This window comes from Myripristis murdjan, chromosome 18 (assembly GCF_902150065.1).
Source record: "Myripristis murdjan chromosome 18, fMyrMur1.1, whole genome shotgun sequence".
Classification (NCBI taxonomy): domain Eukaryota; kingdom Metazoa; phylum Chordata; class Actinopteri; order Holocentriformes; family Holocentridae; genus Myripristis; species Myripristis murdjan.
The window spans coordinates 20,952,543-20,967,530 of record NC_043997.1 but is presented as its reverse complement, the minus strand read 5'-3'; positions in this window follow the sequence as shown (position 1 = coordinate 20,967,530).

Sequence of the window (14,988 nt, the reverse complement as noted above, 5' to 3'; positions counted from 1 at the left end):
CCCCTCTCCTTCCCCCTCCTGTTTCCTCTTTCCTTCCTCCTCCTCCTCCTCCTCTCTTCCCAAAACAGTTTCTTTCCTCCTCTTCTTCTCCGTCCTCCTCTCTCTCCTCACACACACACACACACACACACACACGCTGTTATGTTGCCTGTCTCTTTAACCCAGTTCCACACTGAACCCTGACCCCTCTTGCTTGTGTAAGGTCTGAGATAACCGCGTTCCTGTGTGCGTGCGTGTCCCACAATGCCTCTCGTCCCTCCGTGCGTACGTGTGGCACAAGTTAACCAGTAAACCACGAAGGAGTCATTCTCACTTGGTAAGATCCGGGTTTTTTTTTAATTTTATTTTATTGAAACACATCATGCAACTAATTGCTTTGTCATTCCCGTTATATTTTCCTGTGCTTCCTTTTGATGACGTTTGGAGAGATTTATTGTGTGTGTGGACGTAGTTTCCCATGAGTAAGTGTGTCTGCTGTGTGTGTTTGCGTATGAGTGTTAGAAATCAAAGCGGTGTGTGTGTGTGTGTGTGTACGTCTGTCTTGGAGTGTTTACGAGGGTATCTGTGTCTCTGCATGAGTGTGTCTGGAGGGCAGCGGGTGCACTGTGACCTTTGGGTGTGTGTGTGTGTGTACGTGTGCATGTGCCCCCAGACGATGGTAACCTGATCTGTCTGGAGAAGTCGAGCCCTCCATCCCTCCCTTCCCTCTGTCTGTCTGCATCTCCCTCTTTCCTCCCCCCTCTCCTCTCTCCTTCTCTCCTTCTTTCCTTCTTTCTCTTATGTCTTTCCTTTCCTCTCTTCTCATCCTCTCCCAGCCTCTTTCTCCCCCTCTGAGCGACTTCACAATGCCAGATTGCTAATCACACCATTGTTCGTGTATATTTTCTCACAGAACAAAAAAAAAAAAAAAAAAAAACTCCAAGCAGTTTCAGTCCTGTCTTGCCGTCTGTGGGCATACATGTGAAGCTTGTTCTCTCTCTCTCTTTCTTTTTCCCTTTCTCTCTCTCTCTCTCTCTGATCAGATGGCTTTGATTGCAGAGATCAGAGGAGGGAGGAGAAGATGGGAAGAGGAGGAGGAGGAGGAGGAGGAGGGAGGGGGGGGTCAGTGTTGGTGTTGTAATTGATTTTCTCTGTTTCCTTTGTCTGACCAGTGTTAGATGTCTGGAAGCACTCTGGAAGCCGTCTATACTGTACCAGGCTGATACGGTATAGACTCTGTGTGTGTGTGTGTGTGTGTGTGGGTCAGGTGGTGGGGTGGGAGGGGTTGGGGAGGCCAGGAGACAGGCTGACTCTCTCCCACAGGATTCCTATCACCGATGTATAGAATTACAGGCTTGGCTGTCTGTGTCCTCTGTCTCCTCCTCCTCCTCCTCCTCCCCCTCCTCCCTGTGTCTCTATCAGCCGGTCAACATGCTGCACATCCATTCAGGAGCAGTGCAGAAAATCGGCTAAAAGAAGAAAATGTGCTCTTGCAGCGTTTAAAAAAAAAAAAAATCCAAATCCAGGCGCACATGTGGGTTCGGAAGTTAAAAAGCCTTAATAGGAGAGGGCTAAGGCATTAAAATACACCTACACACATCAGCCTATGGGCACGGGCCGATATCTGTAGGTGGTGTTTAATACATTGGAGCAGTGTTGGACCTCCGAGCCGCTTTGCAGCCAAAACTGAAGTCGCCCACCCTCACACCTCCCACTCCTCCGAAATATTCTTAGCGAAAACGCTGCTATCTTTTTTTTTTCTCTCTCCCGTCAGTTTTTCGGGGTCAAACCGACTCCTCCAGGGCTGCTATTTCAGTTTTGCCAAGTTCCCATCAAACTTCGGCACTGAGTGTGCAGTGTGCGGTGTGCGGTGGTGTGTGTGTGTGAGCAGTGTGTTGGCAGTTTCCAGGCGGTGTGTGTCCTGTGCTCTGCTGCCATATGGCCACTGCATTAGCCCACAGTGTAAACACAGCTGGCTGCCTCCCGTGGCTGCACGGGCGAACAGCAGCCGGCCCGCAGATACAAAGAGCCCTAATAGGAGGATCACATTCACCGCTGCTTCATTAATATGGCTATTAGCCACATCAAGATTCATGCCGTGTTATTTGTAAGGCACATTAGTGTCGATGCTACAACCTGATATCCAGACTATTAGTGTTGTTAAGCCGGTGATTATGAAGTCTCTGAGCGGGTTCTCTTATTGCGCGGCTGCAGGCAGTTTTGACAAAAAATAAATTGTTTTTGGTGACTGTTGCAGCTGCGATTGGAAATGCAACACTCCAACATAAATGTAAAGCAGAGAATTAGACGCCAATTCTTTGGATTTGCTCCATTTTTAATATAATCAAGGGTTTACTCAAAAGTGTAATTTGATTTGGAGCCGAAGGATTCTACCAAGCCCCAGAATAATGTTATTTATGAAACCGCCTTGAATACTGTTCCCTGTGATTGAAAGCAAAAGCAAATTGTAACAATCAATGTCCCATTTTCTAATTAACCGTGCACCTTAACAACTAAAATCTGTTGGTATATTGCATTTTTTTGTCTTTAATGCACAATATGGGTTAATGTCACAATCCCTCGGTATACATATGGCTGGCCTCGGGCTGATAAAGGTATTTATCTAAGAATAATGCTCATGGACGCCCAAGCGCGAGACGCAGAGACAAAGAGGGAGATAAAGCGGCGAGGGGAGGGCAGGTACTAAACATCGGACATCATAAATAAAATGTCAGAAACACTGGTGCGTGCTAGCCAGTGCTCAGGATAGCGTGAAATCTGCTCTCACCCCCTCCTGTCTTATCTTCCCTCCCATCTCGCTCCCTCCCTCCCTGGCTCTCTGTGTGTGCATATGTGTGTGTGTGTGTGCGTGTGTATGTGCAGGGTAATTGAGGTGTGTGACCTTGCTGTAGGCCTGGCAGGTGTGAGGGAGGGATGGAGGGAGGCGAGGGATGAGATGAGATGAATGTGGGGGGGGGGGGGGGGGGGGGCGGAGAGGGATGGAAGGCTGTGCTATTATATGTTGGGAGACAGATAGCCTGTCTGCATGCATATATGTATGGTAATGTTTGGCATTCTGGAGTGAGAAAAAATACAAATGATTGCGCGTAGGCGGCTGCACGTTCTTCTCGTGTAAGGCCCTGTGCATGCAACTTGGCAGTGTGATTGTGTGCATGTGTGTGTGGGTGTTTGTTATTGAGCTGCGGTGAGGCCATATAGAATTTTCTTTATGTTACAGCATGTGCATACCAGTATGTGCGAGTGTGTCTAAGGCGCTATACATAGCATTTTGTAAACCTCAGTATAGCATTGTCTAGCGAAATGTGCACAATGCAAAAAATTACATGGGGGTCAAATGAAATGAGGACCATTTAGACTCAGTTGGCAAAAAATGTAGAGTAAACACGTGGTTCTGGTAATCAGTAATCAATAATAGATTCTTATTATTATTAAATCCTCATTTTTTGTCAGTTGAGTCAGGCTCTCACCTCAGGTGACCCTCAATCCATTTTGCGTAGTGCACCTTTAATTGCAGTTGGACCCTTTAGACTCAACTGACAGGAAACATGGAGTAAGTACAACATTTGACAGTAGAGTCTACATGGTTCTCGTCGTCTTATTGTCTTTATCGCTGATAAACTATGAGCTTATTCCACATTTTTGGCCCGTTGAGTCGAAACGGTCCTTACCTCAGTCAACCCTCGTATTTCGCGCAGTGCACCTTTAAACAAAAGAGCCCTCTGTCGAGACAACTGGCGGCCTCTTTGTCATGCCGTTGGTTTCACTGTTGCTCATGTGTCTCAATATTAAAACCATGTTTCCCATAAAAACCTACTGCTTTTCCCCCCGTCCTCCTCCCTGGCATTTATTTTCTCATTACTGCAGAGGATAAACACGTTGGAAATGGTTTTCCCAGCGTTCCCTTTGCAGCGCCCTGTGTCCTCGTTTTGTACCGTGAAGCAGCCTCCCGTTTGGGCTGTAAAGAGATGCAGTGGCCTTAAGGTATAGTGAAGATCCGGTGGCGTCTGACAGTGGTGTTTTTTTTTTTTTTTTGTTTGCAGTGCTTGTGGTCGCCTCGTGATGATTGGCTGACGGTAAAATGGGACGTGTGCAGCCCCTTTAACAGAACGAGGTGTGTTTGCATTTCCATACTGCGCCTATACACCCTCGTCTTCCCCACAGAGGAGCGGCTTGCTCTCACACACCCATCCCCCTCTTCTTCTCTATCGCTTTTTCCTCCTACCCTCCCCCTCTCCTCTCTCTCTCTCTCTCTCTCTCCTCTCTCTCTCTCCCCCTCTCTCTCCCTCTCTGCACAGTAGCATAGTGCATCTGTGTCATGTCACTGGGTTCCTGCGTCCCCAAGTAACCCCCCTCCCCCTCCCATACCAGTGCAATCTCTCTCTTTCTCTCTCCTCTCTCTCTCCCTCTCTCTCTCTCTTTCTCTCTGTCCTTGTGTGGCCCGGACTGTCATTCCACATCTCTTCATCTCTCTCCCTCTGCCTCATCCTTCCTCTCTCTCCTGCCTCTGTCGCTTTCTTTCACTCCGTATGTGTGTCACTCCCTCAGTTTCTCTCCCTCTCTCCCTCTGTCTCTCACCCCATCTTGCAGTGCAAACACACCAACAGATCATCGTTTGCTCCCTCTCTCTCTCTCTCTCTCTCTCTCTTTCTCTCTCTCTCTCTCTCTCGCTCTCTCTCAGCCCTATGAGGCATACACAAACAAAAAACTGTCTCTATGCATACATTAATAGATTCAAGCTCCTTAGCTGGCTGCTGCATGCATAATGTGGGTGTTCAAACAAAGTGTGAACGGTGCACTTGTGAAGGTGTGTGTGTGTGTGCATGCGTGCTGTGTGTGTATGTGTGAGGCCTTAGGCTCCTCCCCCCAGAGAGAGACAGACAGGTGTGGGCCAGATTGAGTTCCGCCTCATTTCCTCTGCCCTGTGCAGCTGGCCAAGGACACACACACACACACACACACACACACACATACATAAGCATGTCTCAGCTACATAGATATGCACACACACGCACATGCACACACACATGAAATACAAGGGCAGGGACATGCATACTGCACACACATCAAACAAAGAAACACAGAGCAAGATGTGCAAGTGTCAGCTACTGTGTTGGCATAAAGTAGATGTGTGTGTGTGTGTGTGTGTGTGTGTGTGTGTGTGTGTGTGTGTGTGTGTGTTCATAAGACTGCCTGTGCTCAGATTCCTATGGAAGAGGATTACAGCAATGATTACAACAAGACTGGCACCTTATTTCCATGGCGACACTGACAGATTAGCGAATGGCAGTGAGCCGCTTGCAGTGTAAAGTCACTTAAGTCCCTCCCACCTCAGATCACATTCATACTGTATCTACCACACACACACACACACACACACACAGACACACACACACACACACAATCCATTACGCTCACCATTACAATATTTATGGCCGTCTTTGATTATTTATCGTCGACACGACAGGGCTCATATTGGCCGTCCATTTTTCATGCTGGTATCAAATGTACAACTGTGGACGGACATTAATGATCATGGCACATGCTCTCACACACACTGTGCTGACATCAGCAGCTCCAGTGGTGATGTTACAGCAGAGTTATATGGCTCAGGAGAGCTTAGAAAAATAAATTAATTAATTGAAAAAAAAAAAAAAAAAACCCTACCAGCACTTTTTGAGCTTTTTTTTCCCTCTGCTCACTCCAATTTACATTTTAGGAATTGGCTTCAAGTCCTGTTTCACCGACATGACATGACATGACAGTCCCTGTATCAAAGTCACAGTGCCCCGTGGACTTGGATGGCATGTGTATTTACAAAAAACTATGACACCCTTGTGACCCTCAGGAAAGCAAAAATGGCTGAATATAGCCTCGTTAAGCTCTTTATTTAAAACAATGTGGAAGATGGGATCACTTGTGGGTTTTAAGCGTTCAGCGTTAGTCTGCGGCTTGGCGAGATGAGAGGGGGTTTGATTTTGAAGAGATGAGGATTTTGAAGAGATGGTTTCCCATTCACACCGGAAAATAGATTGCAGCAGAGCTCGTCATCTTGCCGTCTGCAGGTTTCTTCCTCCGTGCTTCGCTCGCCTCCTTTGTTATGGCATTTCTACCTTAATTGACGTTGCACAGTGAGGTGTGACAGGTAAGATCACTCTCTCTGCTATCTGGCTGGCTTCTGTCGCCTAATGTGACTTGGGCGTTAGCTGTGTGATTATAAACAAAGCTCTGTGTTTCTGTGTGTGTGTGTGTGTGTGTGTGTGTGTGTGTGCGCCCGCTTGCCATGCTGCTTGTCCATTGCAGGAAGTGTGGGGTCACAGCGTCTGGAGAGCAGGCGGATTCCCTGCCCCCTCCTGTTTAAATACCCAGAGACCGACACTGCCCCTTTAAGAGAGAGAGGGGGGGAGAGAGGGGTATACAATATAGGATTGTGCGCTTGGTTGCTAGTGAGAGTGATTGAATACTTGTCAAATTGTGTGCCTACATGTGTGTGTGTGTGTGTGTGTGTGTGTGTGTGGTCTTGTGAAGACAGTATGAGCCACCATGTGGGGATCACGTGCGTTACGGCCAGATAAAGGAGTCTTTGTGAATTTGACGGTGAACAGATGCAGAAGATGTCGTGCACACACAGCGTTCAGTTGCACATACTCATACTGTATCCACACACTCACACACACACATACTGTACAGGCGTACTGTACTCCTCTCCCGAATGCACACACACGCGCGGCACAAACACTTTCTCTTTTTCACACGAGCCGCCTCACACGCCCTCACTTGTTAAACTCGCTCGGCGCGGCTGCTTTGCAAATTAAAAATTTCCACTTTCAATCCTTTTATGCTCAATAGGTATGAAATCATTGTGGTTTGGAGAACACACACACTCTCTCTCTGTCTCCCTCTCTCTTTCCCTCTCTCCAACACACAGCAGTGTGATTAAAGGCCTGAGTCAGACCATTTGGAATGCGATGGTAAACTTTAATGGCATTGTGCAACTGGATAGCACAGTTTAGTACCTTTGCACAGGTATGTGGGCTTGGCAGGGCTTGCCTGACCATTCTCCTGTTCTGCCTCACACACACACTCGCACACACAAACACCTCGAGACACCAGAGCCCCTTTCACACATGCACCGAGCACCTCAAGTTATACCGATGTTAGGCAGAGGAGCTGTATGTGTGAACACGAATATCCGCATCACTTCCTCTGCACAGAAGTTTGTGTCCTGCCTCCTGCACCTGGACGCATTTCAGTAAAGTTGGAATTATATTCCCAAATTCAAGCTTCTTGGATCAATAACTCACAAGCGAAACATCATTAAAACACAAACAACACCTCTTTCCTGCTGCAAAAAGGTAGACAACCACCTTCAAGGTAACTTTCAGCAAAACAAGTCGTCCTCTGAGCTGGACTACCACTACAGGAAAGACCTGATGTTCTCTGTAATTAGGTGGAAAAAGTATGCGCATACATCGGTATCAGTAGCAGCAACTGGCCAAAAGAAAATATCGGCATGTGGGATATCAGCAAAAAGTCTAATATCATGCATCCCTACTATATCACCTTCCTGCCTTAAACAGACCTTACACGAAATAAAACACTCACCCCTACTCTAGTATTGCATGCACACACTAGATACACACACTTGCTGTTGTTGAAAAGGTCAGAGAGGTGTTATGATTGTGACTCATTAATAAAGTCACACAACTCATGCACCTCCCCCAATCTCAATTTAAAAAAAGAAAAACACAAACTTGTTTGAGTGTATTTCTTTTGTTCGGCTTGGACAAAGCGCCTGCCCCGGGCCATGTTTCTCAATGACTTTAATCTGTGTGTGTGTGTGTGTGTGTGTGTGTGTCAGGCAAGTTTAGACGTGTCAACAGCCTGAGCCTCCTCCTCACTTTAATGTTGTTGTTGTTTTTGATCTGCCAGCAGGAGTGTGTCTGCACAGCCGTTAGAGCTGAGAGACCGGGGCGACGGCGCTGACACGCCACGTTACGGAGTTGACGTTAAAACACATTCAGCTCTTGTAGAATAATGATTTCAGCAACCGGTGCTGCCACTACCTCTTTATGCCTGTTTGGCATTACAAGCGCACCCGTTCTCACTTTTTTTACTATCATTTTTTTACCGTTTTGCTGTGTAACAGGAGAGACAGATCTGGCAAACAGCCACCAAAATGAACAAAAATCTATTATTTCTGCTTTTATAAGATTCTTTCTTACTCTCATATAGCCTGTCCTAGTTTGATGTTACTTAGTATAATGTATGCTGTGAATTTAGGTCATATAGATTTATAGCAGCCCTACAAATGTAGTTCAACCCTGTTCTGCAAACAAAAAGAGGCTAAACTGAGTTTAGGTGCGTTTATCCGTCACTACACGAAAATGAGAATCCATGAGCGTTTGCTTGCTGACTGTTTTCTCCCACTTTGTGCGGATCCTGACATCATAAATGCAGGGTGTTTGTGAGCGACGTCACGTTCGCCCACAGGCAGGTACGTTGGATGCTGTTTCGGGTGTGTGTCGGAGTGGACCAGTCAGGGTTTTCGGGGAGTGACGACAAAGCGGTGTTTAGTTTTGGGCAGGCTGACGTCACTGTCGACCGCTGTGGCTCTGGATGCCGCTCGCAGCAGCTGTGTTTGTGAGGGACGCTCTCTGCTTGCCTGATGTGGCGAGGTTTGTGTGTGTGTGTGTGTGTGTGTGTGTGTGTGTGAGAGAGAGAGAGAGGGAGGAAGGATAGAGTGAATGTGGAAGTAGCTCACGAGTGTTAAAAGGGGCTGAAAATATTCGTCAAACACTCATTCGCACGTGCTTGTACAGACAGGACACACACACACACACACACTCTTCTCTCACTGTTGCACACACACACACACATTCCTACTCTTCACAGGTCCAGATTTTGGCAGTGGTGCTGCCGGGCTGCTTCATTAGCGTCTGTCTAGACACGATTTATTACCAACTGTTCACTCTTGTCTCTCTCTCTTTCTCTCTCTCCTTGTCTTCCTATTTGTCTGATTGTAAGCTTATGGCTGCTACATTATTAGACAGTCTTGGTGTGTGTGTGTGTGTGTTTGTCTGTGTGTGTGTGTGTGTGTGTGCGTGTGAGATGGCTCATGTTGTTAAATCTGTCTGTCACCCTCCTCTTCTATGTGGGTGTCGTTTTCCTGCTTGTCCCTAAGAGGAAGTCTGTCTGTCATGTTGTCTGTCACTTCATCTATCCATCCGTTTTTGCATGTATGTGTGTGTGTGTGCGTGTGTGTGTGTGTGTGGGAGTCGGAGTGCGTTTGATCTTTTGCGAGCCAGACCCGGTTTGACCATGACCTTTTACTGAAGCCATGTGGCAGACGTTCACCAAGCCAAACAGCCCCAACCACAGTCAACCCAACACTCCTCCTCGCTGTCTGTAGCTCTGCCAGGTCTGGCCTCACTCCCACACACACACACACACACACACACACACACACACACACACACACACACGCATGTTTACAGGCAGATGAGATAGAAAACAGACTCGCTACTTCTCTCATGCGTGCACACACAAAGAAATCTGTCCTCAAATTCTCGGTTCAAGCTCTCTTGGCTTGCCTCACTGGTGTGGTATTTATCATGATGCTGAAGTTTTTTTTTTTTTTTTTTTTTTTTTAAATAATGGCTGTGAAACTCATATCTCTGTGGCTGATCCCTTATCAGTTATGGGAGTTTCCTGAAGAGCTACAAAAACATGAAAAAGGGACACTTTGATATAATTGAGCCAAAGTCAGCTACACACACACATTAAGTTGGCTGTCGGCTTTTAAAGAGGTCTGACGTTCACCACTTGTGTGTGTGTGTTGTCAAAGCAACAAAAGGCAACTATCATCGGTCGCTGAAACTGCAAAACTATTCAGTCTAGAACGTTAAACCCAGACCAGCTTCACTAGTTAAAGCTCACCGGACCCCAAAAGGTTGTGTACGTAACTTTTTTGATAAATCACCATTAAGTTTGATAAATCACCATTAAACACTGAGGTTCCATCCAAACTAAACACACTCCGGGATGTAACCTCTTTTGTTAAAATCGGTTCAGGACGCATCAAACTGTGAGTCACCCCAACGAGGCGTCACAACCTCAGCCAGTCATTTCTGGTGCACCCGACCGTCCCCTTACCCCCAGAAACAGAGCTTAGCCCAGCATGCCTCCGGAAAGCAGAATTTCTGAGCTCCCAGTTGGAAATTTCAACCGGAACGCTCCCTGACGTCACACTTCCAGCGCGAAAAGTCGGAAGAACCTCACCAAGATGGCCGCTCTGTGCATCAACAGTAATGAAAGCTGTACTGATACACTGTTTAATAGCACCTATGTGTTATTGGTGTATCATTTTTACTACCCGTGGAAATGTTGCTGCAGCGTTTCCATGCACAAAATACAAAATACTCTGTGATGTGTTGCAAATACTGACTAACAGTCGGCTAACCTGGCTAGAACCGGTTTTCCGACTTGTTAGCTCGGGTGTGACATCATTCCCAGCTCCGACTTCCAAGGTGAATGCAGCATCAGCCGTACGCGCAAGCTTGCATTGAGGACGGGAGGGACTTGGAGGAGGTACTGAATCTCAAGTATGTGTTTTTGTTGTTGTTGGAGCTGTTGGATGAAATTCTGTAACGTTACGGACACACAACTCAACAACAGGCTTAAGAACTGCTCTAGACTTGAATCGGCATTTCATTGACCCTATCTCAACAAACCCTATGCTTTGTGAGTGTCGTGTGTGTTTGTTTCAGGCCTGCCATCTGCACAGAGGCATATCCTGCTGTAAGGTGCACAAAACCTGCAAGAAAAACGTCATTAGTTAGTTCTTATGATGGTTCTGCGGGATGCTAGAATATAAGGTGGCCAGACATCACTGGTGTTCCCATATCCAACTACAACAATGAACTCCATGCACACTGCTGATCAGACTGAACAGGTTTAAGGTTCAGCAGAATCCAGTAAAATTCCTCCATGGCCTCTGCCCTGTTGGCAGATCTAGCCTAAACAATGTCAGACCTTCATGGGAAGTAGATTTCCACCTCCTTCATCTCTCAGACAGCTGGAGGCGTTCCTCCTCCAAGGAAGCTCCAGTACCCCACCTCACACAGGTCAGGTATTGATCAGGGTTTCTGGTATTTTGTCCACGCCTTGGAGGTAGGCTGGTTGTGTGGCCTAAGGTTGATTTAACACGTTAACCCGTGCCTTTGTGACACATAATAATAAACACATCAGCAAAAGGCGTTTAATTCACTCATAGATAGATGAGTGTTTGTTTTGTATTTGTTTTGTGTGCATGAGTCAACCTGCTGCTGCTCATAACTAATTGCCCCTTGTGCGATTAATAAAGTTGTTTGAACTGAATTGAATTGAATTGATCAGATGGATAGGTGTATGGATAGTGGGACAAATAGAGGGACATGGACGATAGACAAAGAGGCAGACAGTGAATCCAGACAGAAAGACATTGAGGAAGACAAACCTGTCATTTACTGCAGCAGCCTGCTATTTTGTGTGTGTGTGTGTGTGTGTGTGTGTGTGTGTGTGCACGCAGGTATGAAGCCTACTGCCCTAACTTGAAGGTAACCACTGAATCACTGGTGACTAAGGACCTGAACAGCTCAAGCATGGCACCTGTACTCACGCCATACAGGCTCACACACGTGTCGTGCACAAGCACATACAACCACATGCATGCATATACACACAGGGTAGTTAATGGTAGCTGTGTGTGTGTGTGTGTGTGTTGCACAAGGTGAATGTGGTAAGCTGGTTTTACTGTTCACTAGGTCAGCATGTACAGTATGCAGCATAGCCGTAAGACAGGCTTCCTTTGGAATGGAACGCAGGTGTTAGGTAAGCTGTGTGTGTGTGTGTGTGTGTGTGTGTGTGTGTGTGTGCGCGCGCGCACGTGTGACAGAAGTGAGTGTTCTCTCTGTTTCCCCCCACCTCTTTTTATGAGATTTGCCCTTCTCCGTTCTTCACTCTCTCTCTTTCTCTCTCTCTCTCTCTCACCCTGTCTGGGTTTTTCTACCTTTTTATCTTTTGTCTCTCCCAAGGCCTCGTCTTCCTCCTCTTCTTCTCTTTTTCTTCCTCCTCTTCATCTTCCTCCCATCCCCCTTTCATGCATCTCCTCTGCGTTCCACCTCTCAGCAAGATCCCTGTTGCTCCACCCCACTCTTCTGCTGCTCTCTCTCTCTCTCTCTCTCTCTCTCTCTCTCTCTCTCTGTCTGTATGTTGGTTAATGTCAAAGGGAAATGCTCCTACCGGTTAACCTTTAAAGACAAAGAATAAACATAATTTTCTCTGTCCCTCTCTCTCTCACTTTCTCTCTCTCTCTCTCTCTCTCTGTCCTTTATTGGCATAAATATTGAACAGTATTGCCAAAGCATCTCAGCACAGCCTCATAAAATATTACAAATAAATGACAAATGTGCCGACTGCATGTTTCACTTGGGTGCGTGTGTGTGCTGCACTCCCCTTTTCTCTCTCACACTTTTTATCTCTTTTAACTTTCCCTCCCCCACACTAGGCCTCTCTCACTATCTCTCACTGTCTCTTTATCTCTCTCTCTCTCTCTCTCTCTCCCTGCAGCCCTGATATTGATCAAAGTCAAATGATTATGTCAGAGCTCATGACATTTATTCGATGTGTCACAGCGGAATATATTTTACCCTTGCAAAACCCCGGCAGCCGCCCCCTAGCTCTGGTTCAGCATGGCCTCCTTTTAAGGCGGCCCGTGCTCGAGGTGCACCCACACGGTCCTGCAGCCACCTATGCAAACACAGCCGCTCCACCTTTACAGCGAGGCCAGCTGTGGCCCTTCGGGGTTGCGACCTTTGAACCCTGAGTTCAAAGGTGGAAGGCCTTAACCACCAGGCTGCGAGATCATGTAAGGGCTGAGCCAGCTATACCTGCCTCTTATTGACACAACTGTCACACGCAGACACCCACTCGCATGTGCACACGCTGGCCCGAGGCTGCGTGCGCTGCGTTGCGTTTCTGTGTCCACGCTCAATAGAGAAACATATGGGAGCCGCCATGAGTGGATGTGTTTTATGTTGCCGCCCTGTAGGTGGAATGCCGTACAGAGACAAAAGAAAGGAGGGAGGGGCAGAAAACAGAAGAGTGAAAGGACGGTGAAGGTGTGAGAGAGAGCTATAGGACACCACAGAGGCTTTCAGCATGACAGGAATCCATTTTCTGATTTAGTGTTATTCTTGAGTACTATCCTCAAGATTTGAGAAAGTCACAAACTTGAACATTATGTTTTGAGTTTTAGGTGTTACATTACAGTAACACGCTCCAACAGGGCTGGGTGGGCCTTTGTTCCCATTGTAGGGTAACAGCACTGTTGCAACGCATCTGTCCAGCAAAGAGGAAAATATTGGGTTTGTTGTAACCGAAATACCAGGTGTTAACTAGTCCTGCAACAATATGCGAGCAAATTATTCATGGCTAACATTGCTGAGGAGATCACTTATCAAAAAGCTATACAGTTGTCCCTCGATATAACGCGGTTCACCTTTCGCGGCCTCGCAGTTTCGCGGATTTTTTTTAGTGCAGTTTTGCATGCTTTTTTTTTTTTTAACAGCGCATTGTGTTCTGCGTCCTGATTGGCTAAGGGACTGTAGACCAATCTCCTCCGTGCCGTGTCTCCTGTACAGTACAGAATGCGTTCATTCTATAATACTGGACTTATTTTTCTACGAAGGTTTGAACTTTGAGAGTTTAAACAAGAGAGAAAAGTGAGAAAATGTTAATGCCTGTCTGAGAAACATGTGTATAAAGTGTGTAGTGAGGGGTTTTACAGCCTTAAAACATCTAGAATAATTGTAAAAAATAAAGCTGACTACTTCGCGGATTTCGCCTATTGCGGGTTATTTTTAGAACGTAACTCCCGCGATAAACGAGGGACCACTGTACTTTATCAGGCGAATGTTGGAGAGCTGATGGAAGAAGGTCCAAATCTGGCGCCGTTCGCCCCACATCAGCCCCGTAATCCTCTGTTAAATGGTGCAATTATACGCAGGAACAGCACAAAATTGGCGTGCCGTGCTAACAAGCTAACAGTTACTATGAATGTTTACTGAGCCTAGTGGAGGATAACAGGTGCAGCTGAGGAGTCAATTAAATAGGGCGGGAGGAATAAAAACTGAGCTCATGTTCCAGTTGGATTGCCCCCACTCTTACGTGTCAAAATAGCTTCTAATCCCCCCCTGGCAAAACCGATTGTTTGCAAAGTCAACCTATAGGCCTCCCTCTGCACGCAAAAGACTTCTGATTATTGAAGTTACATGTTTCCTGCACCCAACGATGACAAGAAAAACACTTTAAAAGACAGTTGCCCTTTTTAGATTACCATCCTTTGAAGCTAAATGGCAGGCAATCTTAATGATATGCAACTATGCCTGGTGGATGTGTGTAGGCGGTGAGCAAAATTTATACGAAATGTAATGCAAAAATAATGTGCTGCTTGCAGCCAGCAGGGACTACTTTTCCTGTTTCCACTGGCAGTGGGGGTGGTGGTTGATGGGAGACTGTGTGCGCGGCTAAAAATCGCTGTGGCCGCTTACCTGCAATGAGCTCCAAAAATAAAACGAGCTCCTTCGAGTTAATGGTCCTTAAGTTGTAGGAGGATGAAGGGCATATAATCAAAACGTGTTACCGAAAGGTCAGACTTAATGCAAAATGTCTCAGCGTGTGTTTTAAGGTGTTGGCATGCAGCACTGCAGCCGCCGATCTACCAGGGACACATGGAAGAGGCCGCTCTCCCAAACACTTACATATTCCTTCAGCCAAAAAAGTATGAATACAGTATATGAGTGTGTGTGTGTAGTAGTAGTAGTAGTAGTAGTAGTAGGTCACATAGATGAAATTACACAAGGAGGCAGTTGGAGGAGAGGGGGATGGGTGTGGTGTGAAGTGTGTGGCAGAGGAGTAGGAAGGAGCAGAAAGGTGGTGACATTTAGGCCA